Below are 12629 nucleotides of genomic sequence, written 5' to 3'. Positions count from 1 at the left end.
GAATAAAGCTATGGACAAGGAATATTTGGTTGCCAAATTAGGTCTCTCTGAAAGTAGCTGTATCAAACTACTTAGTTCATAATTACTTATATCAAAATAGGTATGGGATATATTTATTTCTGTCTATGGATAACATAAGGGCTTCTTTTAAAATAATAAAATAAAATAAGACCTGCTTAAGAAAAGGGTTAAGAATTATGAATTTATTTGAATGGTTAGAAAATCCTAGATTCCCTGTTCTTTATCTACTGGGCCACCCAATTGAACCTTGGAAAAGCACTAGGAGAATATATTCACATAATCACTAGAATGCTTTTTTAATCTGCGCTCTTGCATATAAACGACAGATAAGATTATTACAAGACATGACACATTAATAAATAACACCTAATTAGTTTGATAATTCTTTGATTAAGCCCTAATTTTCCTTGCTTCTCATGCAGCAATTCAAATTACTCTGTATTATTTGTTCCTTTTCAGACTATTTTAGAACATGCTTTGAATAGTCCCAGTAGGCTACCTGAGCAGGAATTTATTCTTATTTGACAGCAGGTCCATGCCATTAATAGTGACAAGGTGAGACCAAAACCGACACTGTAATAAAAGTCCCTGCACAGCAAAGACATTCCTCTAGAATCTGACACCTCTTTCAAAAGGGGAGGAGACAAAATTCTGAGAACATGAGAAAATGAAACGTTAGGGCTTCAGTGCAAAGAGAAAGTAATATGAACAGTATATTGTGGGGAGAACACTTACTTACTTACCTGCCTTCCTCCCAAACCTAACGCCCTTAATCACAATGACACTGACTGAGAGCAGTTGCAGTGTCCGAGGAATCGTGGCCACTCGGAAGCACCTGGATCTATTTCTGCACATTCTAGTTAGTTATAAGGACTACAATCTTTAATGGGTTGATTGAGACAACTGTGAAAATTGGATACATTTATTTTAAACTGATTCTCCATACTTCAAATAATCAAATAATCACAACTCTCATGGGGCCAAGTCTAGGAACTATGCTCACCAGTGATGAGGTGTAGGCTCTCTCTTTTTTCTCACTGCTGTCTCATTCTATATGTTGTCTGCAGTTTATTGACACTCACAGCAAACCCAGCTTTGTTAATTCTGAGCCTCTGTCTCTAGAGGTACTATCAATAACTCCTTTAAGAATCTTTACACAAAGCCTATTTGCAATGCTTAGAAACCTGTCATCTTTCTAAATAACAGGATTATTTCCAGGAATGAATTAAAAGGGCTGCTCTGGGATGATCATCAATAATTTTTTCAGCAAGATAAATATTATACATCATGAATTCAATTCAGTAAACACAGCATGTATCTGGCAAGGTATGAGGCAACAGGGATTTAAAGGCAAATTTTTATTGAAGGTGTTTATAAGGAAGTTAAAGAATACTTGCTAGGGAGTGAATGATAATAATATGTGATAATTAAATCAGAATGATAATAAGAAGTGGTGAACAGATAATCATAATTTTGCTATATTTGGGCACCACTGCTACCATTATACATTTAAATAGTACATATTGTGGTTAGGTAGTGTTCTAAGCATATCATCTATGCATAAACTATTCTGTACCTTAACCCTGTAAAATAACATCAATTTTCCTATTTTAAAGGAGAAATAGGCATCATGCATAATTTTGTTCACTGCTCTATCCATAGAATCTGGATAGATGGATGTTCATAGAACTCATCTAGAAGACATTTAAACCAAACTCATTAATGCATATAATGCAATATTTCTATGGACCTTAATTTAACACTATAAATTACATATTATTACACACATATTATATAGTTAGCAGAACCAAGGATAGAAGACATAGGATGACTGCTGCTACTGCTAAGTCACTTCAGTCGTGTCCGACCCTGTGCGACCCACAGACGGCAGCCCGCCAGGCTCCCCAGTCCCTGGGATTCTCCAGGCAAGAACACTGGAGTGGGTTGCCATTTCCTTCTCCAATGCATGAAAGTGAAAAGTGAAAGGGAAGTCGCTCAGTCGTGTCCGACTCTTCGCAACCCCATGGACTGCAGCCCACCAGGCTCCTCCATCCATGGGATTTTCCAGGCAAGAGTACTGGAGTGGGGTGCCATTGCCTTCTCCTAGAGCAGGCAAAATTGGTCTAGTATGCTATCTGTTGATGTGGTTCTAAAAAATATTTCCCCTCCCTATCAAACAACCTTGGATATATGTTCAGTTAGTAAAGAAGAGCCAACAGTTGGAAAGCGTTGGATTCTTAGTGTGCTTTGACCATCTGCTCATGTGTTCTGCAATAATTCCATTATTAGCCTCATTTGACAGAGGAGGAAACAGAGACTTAAAGAGATTGAGTAACTTGACTAAAGTTATCATTTCAAGCAAGTGGCAGAGCCTTGATTTGAAACAAAGTAGACTGACTCTGGAGTCTGTGTGCTTAACCACGTGTTCTCACCCCCTGTCATGTCCATGCACTACATGGCTACTGCTGAAGAATAAAAATAAAATGATGCAAAACAAAAGGAATCAGCCAAAGGAAAAAAAAGGAAGCTATTGCTCCCTTTTAGGTTATGAACAGGTCTGGTTCCAGCACTTAACTTACAATTGGTTTTGGTCAAAGTCACACATATTTCACTTTTCTTATTTATATCGATACCTCATTTAAGTTTCTACCTCTTGTGTGAACTTAAATTGTCAGATAGTTAGTAGCATTTTGAGTTGCAATACTTATTTCTTAAGTCACTTATACACAGTTGCCATCACCCATGGGAAATGGCTTGTGAATTGTGACTCTCCTTCCAAGTTATATTTTAAACAACAGCTTTAGCAATATTCCACACACTTTCTTCTGTTTCTAATACCTTAAGCAGAGGACTGCATGATCACATCTCTGAAATGCTGGTTTCACGTCACTGTCCTGCTTTAAATCTTTCAAAGGTTCTCTCCCATGACAAAAATCAGCTGTGCCTGATTGACCATGTGTCTGTAATCTATCACTACAAACATCACTTCTTATGCCCTAATGTTTTCTAATCTTAATTTATCCTCTTTCCAGTCTGGTATCATCATCACCATACAAACACATCGATGTGACACACCCTGCTATATCCTCATTCATTTTCTCTTTCTTTCATACACAAAGCAAGCCCTATGTATTCTTCAACAGTGAGTCAAATTTATCCATCTCTCAAGTTCTAGATGCATATTACCTCCTCTGAAACTTGTAATATTTAGTGTCTGTATTATGAAATTTCTCAAGTTTAAACTTTTTCTTTATTAGTTCCTGTTCACTCTTTCAAATAATCATACGCCATACTTGTTAAAAGAGAGATCATCTTTAAGTATTCTTATGTCCTTTATTGTGCTCACTTTGGGACCGCTGAGCATGCAGAAGATACTCAGTGTTTATTTTCTGACTTAGTTCACTCACTGTCTTGGCAACTCTATCTCCACAACTGAACTCTCCCTGGAAGTCCACAACTGATCCTCTAACAGCCTCCTCGTTTAGAGTTTGCTGTGGGAGTTAAATGAGTGTGTGAAGGTACCCAGAATGAACTTTAGTATTTAGCATCTGGATGATTATCAAATGACATTTGGATTGGAATTTTCACATATTCCCCTTTTGCAACGGACTACTATTTGTGGCTTTAAGAATAAGTGAACTCAAAGTCTTCTCCAGCTCTGCCCCCTTCAGTGGGCACTCTCTTCCTTGACTTCCTATTTAGGGCATCTTTTGGGGTTTTCAGGCCAACAGTCTCTGAATAAGCTTTCACTTTCCTCTCCTATGGTACCAGTATTGATAAATCCTATGAGTTTACCTTTGTGATATTTCTAAAATCAACTTAGTTATCGTCATACCACCTGAGGTCAAGCTTTACTTCCTCTCTTTGGACATACTTGTCCTTCCAGTTTCATTCTGTCTGAACCATCTTGCATAATGTTTCCAATTTTGTTTCTCTTTCTAGGTCCTTTCATGACAATCAAAGTGAAACACTGGCAGTTCCTTGTCTATGTCTGGGAAGCTGAGAGATTTGGTCTTACTTCTGAAGGCTTGAGGATTAGGCAGACCTGAGTTTAAATTCTCTGTCCATGCAGTGTGTGACCTGGACAAAACACTTGAACTCTCTGTGCCTCAGTTCTCTCATCTATTTATATAAAACAGGGATAATAAAACACTACACTCAAAGTTATATAAGGATTAAATAAGATTATTTTAAGAGCCTGTGTACTGAGTCGCTCAGTCATGTCTGATTCTTTGCAACACTTTGGACTATAGTCTGCCAGGTTCTTCTGTCCATGGGATTTTTCAAGACAAGCATATTGGAGTGGGTTGCCATTTCTTTCTCCAGGGGATCTTCCTGACCCAGGCATTTCCTGAGTCTCTGCATTGCAGGCAGATTCTTTACTGCTGAGCCATCAGGGAAGCCCATTTTAAGAACCTGGCAAAATTAAACACTCAGTAATTGATAGTCACAAAAGAACATTTCAAGATATTGTGATTCTGTGCTTTAATTATTATCCCTTCAGCCCTAAATGTTTTTAGCCTTAAGCTGACATAGGCATATCCTACCCATTTTTCAAAGTGCATTTCAATTTTTACCTCTTCCACAAGATTTTCTCTGAATGTTCATACTAGAAGCACTATCCTTTTGCAGTAAACTTCCATAGTAAAAGAGAAAGCAAAAAAAGCTTGGGAAAGGACATGTGTACATATTACTTTATCATTTTAAGAATCTCAAGAAATGAATTTTATAAAAAAATTCTCAAGATGAAAAGTGAAAAACAAACCAAAAAAACCCACAGGCAAAGTATTTAAATCCTATTTTGATAGAAAGATGGTCCTCACCTTTCCATTCTCTCCATTGGTTCCCAGTGTATTATCTGGGTCCACTGAAGCCAATCTTGGTTTTTTGGTTTCTTTTTAGGAGCTATTCTCACTATTCACAAAGACTAATATTCCATGTCTTATATTTATAGATCTTCCAAGGAACAAAGAAAAATGAATTATTTTTAAGCAATAAAACTCGTTCTATCTTGTAATTATCATGTGGCGCTACTGGTCAGTTTTAAAAATTCAGGACACATTATGGGATATTCCTGATCTTATTTTCCTTATATCTTGAACAATTTCTATTTCGTAAACTTAGGAATTATTTCATCATTAATTATTCCCAACAATTTTTGTAAAAGGAAAAAAATATTAAGAAGATAGAATAATGATGGGATTGCCTAGAAGGATGATGTAATTGTAAAACAAATCATTATTTCATTATTCGGTTTTTTTTCATTGTCTTGACTAAAGTTTTGTATCATCATTCAAGAAGTTACAAAAGTCTGGAGAAATTGTTATGGTCCATAATTTTTAGTCTCATTTAATACAGTTTAGAATTTAGAGTTTTTATTTCCCACCCATTATTGCAAAGAGAAGAATACTGACAAAGGAAGATATTTAAGTTATTGGGTGAATCAGAAGATGAATGCAAAAAGACAGTTTGTAGTACATTAAACCTTAATGATTAGGATGAAATTGAAATTGACCATTCAAGTGAAAATTAAGACTATGTATCTTCACAAGAAAATGAATTTTCTAAAATTCAAGAATCAATGAGCAAACAACACATTCAAAAAGGGAATGTGGTATCCTCATCCAATTAGTTCTTCAGCTTGAACTTTATCATGCAACAGTTTATGACTAGAATATAAAATATCTCATTTCATTGAAACGTTACGTCATAGTACTCTTTTGTGTTTTCATAAAATCTGTGTGCCAAAATTTATGCTTTTTTAAACCATACAAATGCGAAGGAATTCAGAAGGATTAATAATGTATAAATTTAAAGATTATTGGATTTATCATTCTAATTAATGCTTATAAATCTAAAAATAAAAATGTTTTTCAATTATGGAATCAAGATGACATCTTTTCAACAAAATTATGACCCATCAAAAATTTCAAAAATTCATTTGCTGCATCCTGATGATGCACATTCTGAAAGAATTTGAAGTAATAATATCCCAGAGTCTATTAAAGATGTTTGAAATGTGGAACTGGTATCTACAAGGTGGATGCATTGTAAGTTTATGCATGATAGTTGATGAGCAGTTCAGTTCCTTTTGAAAGAAGTTTCCCATTTGGTGTGTGTACACCTTCAAAACCAGGGAATTGATGAAATAAACATTTAACTTTGATATGTTTAAGTTTTTAATCACAATTTTCACCATTCCTTTAATCTTACTTCTGCAAACAATTTTTAAATGATTTAAACTATTAAAAATATTAAGAGGTCCAGATGATAAGTGAAGATGACCATTTACTCCTAATATCCTGAGATTAACATGTACATTTTCTGAACATCTATTGCATGTCTATCTAGTTATCCTCAGTTATAAAATTATTTGTACTGTGTCTTATCTCTTTTCTGGATTATCAGCTTAGAGAGGGGATTCAACAATTGCTTTTCGAGTAAACATCAAAACTCCCAAAGCTTTTGCTTTGTAAAAATAACTAGATGTTTGGAACTAAAGTGAGTATATTTTTTAGGAGCAGGATTTTTTTAGAGAGGAGTACAGCAAGGCTAAATTTTACCTCTTCTTCTCCAATTGAGCTCTGAAATACATTAGATTAAACCATTAAATAACAGTGACTATAATGCAATTACATTTGACCTCTTCTCAGCAGGATCAAACCAAAAATGCAGTTAAGCACCACTGAAGTTCAAGAAAAGGATCTTAATAAAATGAGCATACTAACTTATTCCTTGAGGCTCTTTCTAGCTATGGTCTTAAAACCCACAGAATTGGAATATGGGCTGCCAAAGAATACCTTATTATAGTCAGAAAAGATTTTGGTAGGTGAATACCTTCAATTTTAAGAGAATAAATGACACTGAAAGTAGAATAAATTACCTTGACATAAATTCTTGACTCAAGCAAAAGTCAGACAGCAGCTGGAATTTCAATGGTGGGATAACTTCTAAGGGATAAACTTTAACTTGTATTGAACTTTAATCATAATGGCTACAGAGATGAAAAGTTGGAAAAAAGTGTTAAAATTACTAAGTGAAAGCACATTAACCCTGGTCCTTGTACAGGACATTTAAATTGATTTCTTTATCTATACTGAGTATAAAAGACTCTGTAAGCCACGTGATTTTTTACCCATAGAAATGTGTCTCTTGTTTAACTTGGTTGACTCTGTCCAGCAATGCATGCAATTTATTTGGCCCAAGTGGAAGTTGATTAAGAGGGAGAATGAAAATGCCTAGCAAGATCATGATACTTCTTTTAAAGAGTCTGCCTAAATAATGAAACTACCAGTAGGCTGTCACTTAAGAAAAATATGCTTAGCCACAAAATATGGAAGAGGAAATTGGAGTTACTGGAAAGTTGATAAAGGTTAATAAATCTAAAGGCTTCTACCTTGAACATCTGTACTATGGATTTCTAAAAACAATAAAAGCAAAAAGACAAAAGACACTGTAAATTGAGTCTCAGTCTGGCAACCAATGTCTGCCTTGACCAGTTTTAATAGTTCTCTTATAAGATTATTAATTTGTAAACATATATGTACTTCTATGTTCACTGCAGCACTATTTACAATAGCCAAGACATGAAAGCAACTTAAGTATCCATCAGTAGATGAATGGATAAAGAAGATGTGGTAGATATATATATATATATATATATATACACACACACCTATATATATTTCAGTGGAATATTGTCCAGCCATTAAAAAGTATGAAATCTTTCCATTTGAGGCAAGATGGATGGTCCTGGAAGTTGTTATACTTAAGAGAAATAAATCAGAAAGAAAAAACAAATACCACATGATCTCACATTTACGTAGAATATAAAAAATAAAACAAATAAACAAACAAAATAAAACAGAAACAAATGCTTAGACACAGAACAAACTGGTGGGTGCCAGAGAGGAGCCGGTCAGGCAATGCACAAAATAGATGAAGGGGATTAAGAGGTAGAAACTCACAGCCATAAAATAAATAAATTATGGGGATGTAATGTACACATAGGAAATATAGTCAATAGTTTTACAAAAACTTTGTATGGTGATGGATGGTAACTGGATTTATTGTGGTTATCATTTCATAATAATATTTCATAAAAATATCAAATCACTATGCTATAAATCTGAAACTAATATAGTAATACTCTATGTTAATTATAACTGAGTAAAAATTTTAAAATACAAAATAAATTGAAAAAATAAAATGACAACTAGACTCTCTAGCCCTACAGAAAAAGTAGAGGTCATCGGCTTCAGGACAGTCCCCATGGAAGGATGGGGTCTCTCTGTTTCTCTCTTTCTCTTCCCCTCCTTCCTCCCTAAAGAAGGTTAGGGGCTATTCAAAATGCATCTTATTACACTGAACATCTACACATTTAGGAGATATCATGGTGGGGTTGTTAGATCACTGAAAGGCAGCAGCAAAAGTATTTATTTATATTTGATAGCAGTTTTATGCATCAGTAACTCCAAACTGGAAATAACCCAGATATCCAACAACAAGGAAATAGCAAAAGTATTTCTTGAAGAAAGGAGCTCTTCAATGTCTAGAATATCCTAAAATTATAGACTGTAGACATTTGTCTTCTGAAGTTGCTTAGTTTCAGGCTTAATAGCAAATACTAACTTTCTAGGTGTAAACAGAATTTTCATAATTTTTTCAACTTTTTCTTCCCAGGTGGTGCAGATGGTAAAGAACCTGCCTGCGACGTGGGAGACCAGAGTTTCAGCCCTGGGTCAGGAAGATCCCCTGTAGTAGAAAATGGCAACCCACGCCAATATTCTTGCCTGGAGAATTCCATGGACAGTATAATCGATGGGGTTGCAAAGAGTCGGACGTGACTGAGCGACTAACACTTGCACCTTCACTTCATAGAGTGAGTTAGCATAAAAGAATTTTAACTCAAACAACAGAGTGATCTGATCTTTACAGTTAAGATTACAGGACCAATTAAGATGGTCCCTGTAATTGAGGTGGGGATTGTTTCTGACTATAGGATAGTGCATATTCACTGCAGAGAAAGAGCAATTCTGTTCATCTTTAGATAGCTAAAAAAATTTAAGACTATATTAGTTAGAGGCATTTTATTTGATGGGATAAAAAAGCAAAACGTGAGACTTCCATCAAGGCATTAGCACATTAACAAGGCTTTTCAAATTTGAGCTGTAATTTGGGCTACTTTGGAGGGTGGGACAATATTATACCAAAAAAAAAGAAAAAAAACCACTTTCTCCCACAGGGAAAAATCAAGTTTTAGTTTTAAAAACTCATTACCAATAATTAATAACGAACTCTAACTAAACAATAACAGGTGTTCCACTAATCCCAAACAGAAACAGATGGAAGCACAAATGTTTTATAAATACTGGATACATGCAGAGCAATAAACTTGGCAGGAATTGTTTTATTCTGTAATTGTCAGAGTCAAAGTCTTATCACTTGCATTTTCTCTAAATTAAGATACCCATATTAAATCTTGTTTTCCTTTCCTTATTTCTGAAAATGTGAGCCATATTTAGTGATTTCTCACTTCATCTTATGTACTATATCACCAAAAAAGATAGTATTATTAGTTTTCTTTCTGTACACTTATGAAGCTTTATATAATCTTTTATATGAAACAATGAGCATACAGTACATGTTTCCATTCTCCAACTTCTTCCATTTCCAAACAAGAAATAGTGATTTACATATTCTTTAATTTCTTATACATTATAGCAATGAACTTTCAAACTCATGAAGGCAGGCAGATGAAATAAATTATGAGGGCAACTAGAAAGTCAATGAATGGTATTAAGAAATCTAATTCTATGGCACTTGGGAATTTTTTTTTTTTTAAGAGTTTGATTATTACACAGTGCTAGAGATTTGAACTCATGGCTATTTAGAGAATGTTTACTTATGACTTTAAAAGGGCTCCTCTGTATGGCTAATAGTATGGGAACTATTAGCCATAATAGTCTCTCAAGGGATCTCTCAAGGTATGCCACTTTGGCATGTGGATTATTTTGAGCTAAAGGCAATCAAGATCCTACAGGCTCAAGAGAAATTAGTGCCCGTCCCTTAACTAAATACAAGTATTTCCTGGGATTTTTCCTAGGAAAAGAGTTATTATAGGAGATAATTTTTATCTAAGTGTCCTCATCTGTATGGCAGGATAATCACCTAAGTACCTAAAACCTGATTTTTTTTTGTATTGTCCTGTGAAATCCTCTTGTCCTTGAGAGCCCCGGACCCCTGCCCTATTCCACAGCTCGGGGTGGCAATATATATACTCATTTTACCTTTCTGTCTGTGAACCTCTTTGGTATGTGAGCTCTCTGAGCCCTGTGTGTAGTTGGGGGCGATTCCTGTGTGTTTGTGTGTGTGTGTGTGTGTGTGTGTGTGTATGTGTATAGCTAGGGGCGATTCCTGTAAATATGAAATTAAATTTGATTTTTTCCGTGTTAATCTGTCTCATGTCAATGTTATTTTTACAACCTAGAAGAGGAAAGTTTTTTTCCTCCCAAACAGCTGGCTTAGTTAGTGAGATAAACTTTCCTGGCTGGACTCTGCTCCCTCCAAGGCTGCTGTAGCTGAGGGATCCTAGGACATCAGACAAATGGTAAGTGTTTTTTTGGTCTTTTTTCCTTAATAAAAAATTTAATTAGCAGGAGAAATTATTTGGAGAGCCGGTTCATTAGACTTAGTGACTGGAAAATCTGGCAGAGTACTCTTGGTTCCTTTGATCCATTTTTTCCCCAGAGATGGTCGCTGTTTTTTTTGCTGTTGTTGTTGTTGTTGTTATGTTTCTTTTGTCCTGTTCTGTCCTGAGAGTTTGTTTGGCTTTTGAGAATAGTCTCTTCGGTATTTGCCATCTAGAAGACTGATGTAACTATCTGCACTTGCAGATAGTTTGACTGACTTAGTCAGACAGACTGGGATTTAGAGCAGCTGTAACCAGTTGGTTACAGTTGTCAACCGGGGCTTTGACTAGCATCTCTTTGTCCAGGCGTGCCCATTGTCTGGGGAGTTTATCATAAGGGTCCCAGTCTATAAGAAGCCTTTTTCATAACACCTTGTGAAAAGCTTTTTCATAGCACCTTTTTAGCTCTGTTAGTGCAGGCACTACATCATCCTTTGTGCAACAAAGGTCTCTACTTTCTTAGACTATTTTGGGGAGTGAACTTTTTTGGGTCTTTTGAGGGCTGCATCTCTTTTTATTCTACTTTGGGGACACCTCTTGCACCTATGGTTGAGCCATAGAAAGTCTAATTGGTTTGAGTCACTATTAAAATCCTATTTCTCAATTATGGGTCCTCTGAATTGGAAAAACTTCTGAATTGTTAAGTTTTTAGAGAGCTGTCAAACATGTTTTATTGGTACCTTTGGAAAGACCAAATTAAAAAGTAGATACAAAGCAATATAATGGCTAGCCGTAAGAACTCCCCTAATTATAAAAAAAAAGTTTCAAGAAGCAGTCTCAGATTTCCCTTATGGGTCTCACAGATGCTAATAAAAACATTAGGTTAATTAACAAGATAATGAAAAGAGGCTTGCGGGGAGAGTCAAGGGACTCTTCCCAACAAGGTGAAATTTTTTAAAGGGTTATTAAGAAGTAAGGTAAATAAAGCAAGTATTGAAAGAGACGGAACAAAGAGAACTCAGAAAGAGTCTCGGGACTCATCCCTGCAGGGTGGAATCTTTAGATGGTTATTAAAAAAGGGATTGAGGCATAGGACTGGACCCAAGGACAGCCTCCTCATTTTGGAGAAGGCAGTTTCTGGATAAGAATAGAGAAACGAAAAAAAAAAAAAAGAATAGAGAAACGGGGGCACCAAGCACCAAATGGCAAGAAGTCATACATCTTAACAGTAATCAACTGGGGTCCTTGGGCAGACAAAGAAAAGCAGGAACCTCCAGAATGGCAGGAAACCACATTTGGGGGTGATAAGTGACCTGGAGGCAGACAAAGAAAGGTGGGAACAGGCAGGAACCTCTAGCATCCCAATGTAACCTTTTGCTCATTATGCTCTCATTACAAAATTTATCCTTACAGATACGTTCCTATCATGCACTGATGCCAAGACACTCCTGACCAAGACTAAATAAAAATAAAAATCCCTCCCTCCCTCAGGAAGGTGGAGCTAGAATGAAAACCTGGGAATAAGACCACAAAATCCTCACTCCCCAGTGAATATTCCGCCGCTTCATTTCTACCCTCCACATAACCAGCTAGGCAAAGCTCAGGGCAGCTGCTCACCTTATAACTGTCTGCTCTCCCTTTGACAGCATTCTATCAAAAAAATTCTCACTTTGCTTTTTTTCTTTTCCCTGTCATTTCTGAATTCTTTCTGTGATGAGAGAAAGCCTACCCTCTGGGAACACCTTTGGTGAGAACAGGAGAAGAATTTGGCTAAGCTTCCGCCTCCCTTGAGCTCCAGAGGTGCTGCCTGATTTCCGCCATTTTTCTCTCTGCTTTCTTATTGTCTGTGGCATTTTCAGACCTACTGCAGCAAGGCGTGGTATTGCGTTGAGCCATAAAAGCCACAGGACACTCACCACGAGAAATCTCCCGCAAGAGGGTGTGTCAGTCGTGAATAGAGAGAGGTCTGTCCACCGAC

General features: G+C 36.1%; 1 protein-coding gene and 1 long non-coding RNA gene across 51 annotated transcripts in view; one reads left to right on the top strand and one right to left on the bottom strand.

Annotated features, from left to right (window-relative positions):
• LOC147365726 (uncharacterized) overlaps positions 1-10460 on the top strand; it is a 49239-nt gene extending 38779 nt beyond the window's left edge. The window contains exon 2 of the long non-coding RNA XR_015132685.1: positions 8704-10460. This is a non-coding gene — a long non-coding RNA (uncharacterized LOC147365726). The remainder of the gene's footprint in view (positions 1-8703) is intronic.
• TRDN (triadin) overlaps positions 1-12629 on the bottom strand; it is a 414935-nt gene that overhangs the window by 240372 nt on the left and 161934 nt on the right. The gene's annotated exons all lie outside the window — the stretch shown is intronic.

Source organism: Bos grunniens, chromosome 9 (genome assembly GCF_055505025.1).
Source record: "Bos grunniens cultivar Pamir isolate PY7600 chromosome 9, Bosgru_T2T1.0, whole genome shotgun sequence".
Lineage (NCBI taxonomy): Eukaryota > Metazoa > Chordata > Mammalia > Artiodactyla > Bovidae > Bos > Bos grunniens.
This window is presented reverse-complemented; position numbering and strand designations above follow the sequence as displayed.